The sequence below is a fragment of the Canis aureus genome, chromosome 15 (assembly GCF_053574225.1).
Source record: "Canis aureus isolate CA01 chromosome 15, VMU_Caureus_v.1.0, whole genome shotgun sequence".
Lineage (NCBI taxonomy): Eukaryota > Metazoa > Chordata > Mammalia > Carnivora > Canidae > Canis > Canis aureus.
In genome coordinates, this window is record NC_135625.1 from 5,784,414 (window position 1) to 5,787,733 (window position 3,320).

General features: G+C 51.0%; 1 pseudogene; it reads left to right on the forward strand.

Annotated features, from left to right (window-relative positions):
* Positions 1-883: 883 nt before the first annotated feature.
* Positions 884-2,630, forward strand: LOC144284202 (ubiquitin carboxyl-terminal hydrolase 17-like protein 6; annotated as a pseudogene).
* The last annotated feature ends 690 nt before the right edge of the window (positions 2,631-3,320 follow it).

Consider the following 3,320-nt stretch of genomic DNA (forward strand, 5'->3'; position numbering starts at 1 on the left):
GGTCCTGCTGACTCCCCGGCTCCACATTCTCCTTCAGCCTCCTGGAGCCCAAGTCCAGGGGAAGGAGGGTTGCGTCCCAGTGTGTTACGGGGCATCTGGTGCTTGATGCCTTGTGTCCAAGGTCCCGCGGTCTTGGACAGGTAAAATGAGGCATATAAACACTGGATTTAAGATATACACTCTTGTAGGAAAGGGAGTTTCAAAGGAATGTTTCCCAAAAGAATGTTTCCCAGTGAGAGAATTCCTGTTGTGGTGGACCTGGGTCACACCAAGGCAGAAACTGGTATTCATCAAAACATTCACAATCTTTGTAGACTGGAATATAGTCCAGAGAGATGGAAGTGTAGAAGCCAAGCAATGGATGCCATATTCCCAAATAATTGGTTTCAGCTACAAACATTCTGCTGGTGAGGAGAACGAGTTGCTATGTGATACCTGAGCTCCTTTGGGAAAGTGATCTTCCCTGTCCTAGAGCACTAACGTCTAACACTCCTTGGCTCGCTTGGGGTTACTCAAAGGAAAGGACATTGAAAAAGGTTTCCTCTGAAAATAGAAACTCTGAACAAATTCTGTTGAGAAAGGTGCAGGGACAGTTAAGGAGGTTGAGAATAATCTGAAAGTTGCCTGTTGTGGGAGGCAAGAATGGGAGCTTGGCTGACCTGAATGGTCTCCGTCAGGGAGGGACCACACCCAAATCCTGTAATCCAATCTAGCAATTAGAGTGGATGAGAGGACTTTGTGCCTTATCCCAGGGACCAAAAGCCATAAAAGGTGGAGGTGAGGTTCACTATCTGACATTTGGAAACTGGCACAGTGAGAGGAGCATCCCTTTGCGACCCGAAGCTCCTGGTTGAATGTATTTGTGGACACTGTTTCTGCAGACATGGAGGCTGCCCACCTCCACCCCTCAGAGGAGCCTCAGTTCAGCGCCTCTCCCAAACCCCAGTCATGCTGGTCAAAGAGAGGCGGTGCTGAAGTCCACGGAGGACCCTCTGTGCCCGAGACGACATCCCCTGCATCAAAGACTCTCTCCTCCCCGACTGACCCGTTGGCTCCCGCATCAGCAGGGTTGCCTCCCACCAAGACGCCTCTAAGTTGGAAGAGCCTTTCCCAGGTGGGAGCCGGGCTTCAGAACATGGGCAACACTTGCTATGTGAATGCGACCCTACAGTGTCTGACCTACACAGAGCCCCTCGCCAGCTACATGCTGTCCCAGCAGCACGGGACCACCTGTAGGAGGCAGACATCCTGCATGCTGTGTACCCTGCAGGCTCACCTGACGCGGGTTCTCTGCCATCCTGGACGTGTGCTCCGGCCCCTGCCACTCCTGCTCGCCGCCTTCCACAGACACAAGCAGGAAGATGCCCATGAGTATCTCATGTTCATTCTGGATGCAATGCAGCAATCATGCTTGCCTGAGGACAAGCTCTCAGACCCTGAGTGTCCTCAGGACAGCACCCTCATCCAGCAACTCTTTGGGGGGGTACTGGAGGTCTCAAATCCAGTGTCTCCACTACCAAGGCACTTCGAGCACTCTGGAACCTTACCTGGACATCTGCCTGGACATCGGGGCTGCTCACAGCATCAGCCAAGCTTTGGAGCAGTTGATGAAGCCCGAACTGCTGGAAGGTGAAAATGCCTACCATTGTAGTAAGTGTCTGGAGAAGGTGCCTGCGTCCAAGGTGTTGACTTTGCACACTTCCCCGAAGGTCCTCATCCTGGTCTTGAGACGATTCTCAGACTTGACAGGCAACAAAATGACTAAGGAGGTGCAATATCCTGAGCGCCTTGACATGCAACACTGCCTGTCTGAGCAGAGGGCAGGACCCTTGGTTTATGTGCTCTATGCCGTGCTGGTGCACGCTGGGAGGAGTTGCCACAGCGGACATTACTTCTGTTTCGTAAAGGCAGGAAATGGCCAGTGGTATAAAATGGATGATGCTAAGGTCAGCGCCTGTGATGTGACTTGCGCGCTGCGCCAACCTGCCTATGTCCTCTTTTATATGCAGAAGACTGATCTGGAGAGAGACCTTGGGAGGGAGTCAGTCGAGGAGGGAGGACTCGCATCTCCCGAGGCAGACCCCACGGTGATGGGTGAGGCCTCAGGAGAGCCGGCAACGGATCCCTCCATGAACCTTCCTGAGTTGGAGGAGTGTGGGGAAGAGACCTCAAGGCAACAAATGACATTAGACCAGTGGAGATGCCTCCAGGAACGCAATCGACCTAAGCTTGAACTCAATGTCAGGAGAAGAGAAATTGCTCTTCCTGCAAACGCAGTCATCCTTCACCACTCCAAATACAGACCTGAGATGCCGAAGAATCATCCTCAGCAGACCGTCGACGTGCTCACCACTGCAGCTGGGATGCTCCCACCTCAGGTGGCCGGGGACGTGGCCAAGGTCCCACGTGTGCCAGGGAGAGCCCGACCTACCAAGAGGATGAGCAAGAAGGGACAGAGGTCTGGGGAAGCAGTCCAGGGATGTGTCTCCTAACTTTGGTGCACATGGGCGCACACACCCACACACACAGCATCACTCACTCCAAACCCGAACACAGACCCATACTGGAAATACTTTGTGTTGTGAGAAGTGTGTGTTCTGTATGTATGGAAGAACCATCTATCTGGTGTGTTCATGGGATATGGCCTTCAACTGAACCTAGAGGACACTGATATTGAAACCTGGGTCTTTGTCATGATCTTATATTGGGATAGTGTGGATTTCATATGGGGTGTATCGAGGAACCTGCCTCTCCTTCAGCCTTGGGGAGAGTGGGGGCCACTTGCAGGTGAGAGGCAGTGAGCAGTCAGGGTTGAGAGTCGATATGATGCTGAGGACCTGGGGTTGAAGTATGTTTGACCCTCTCGTCATGGTCCCCACTTCCCAATGCTTTTCTTCTATTTATATTGAAAGAATATTTGTCTGAACACATGAGTATGTATTGGGTCTTGCTAGCGATGTGTCTTGGTCAATGCTTGGAAATTGTAAGAAGGAAATTAAGTGCTTAATTTTGGGACAATAACTGCATCCAGCCTGATATAACCATAGTGATTATATTATGTTCCCTTCACTCTCTCCCACATTAAGACTGAAGAGAAGCAAACTAACAAGGGCTCTTATTCCAAAAGGAAATGCCCAGCCTCCCACTGAATATAACTTTTTACAACTCTTGCTACCATCTGCTCTGTGGCACCTCCTGACCCAGAAGCAGTGGACTCTGGATTTCAGACCAGTTCAAATTCAAATTTGGACCTGGTTTGATACCTTGGAAAACAGTGCCAAGTTCATGAGTCTAGCAAAAGCGTTTTGAGGTCAGGTTAT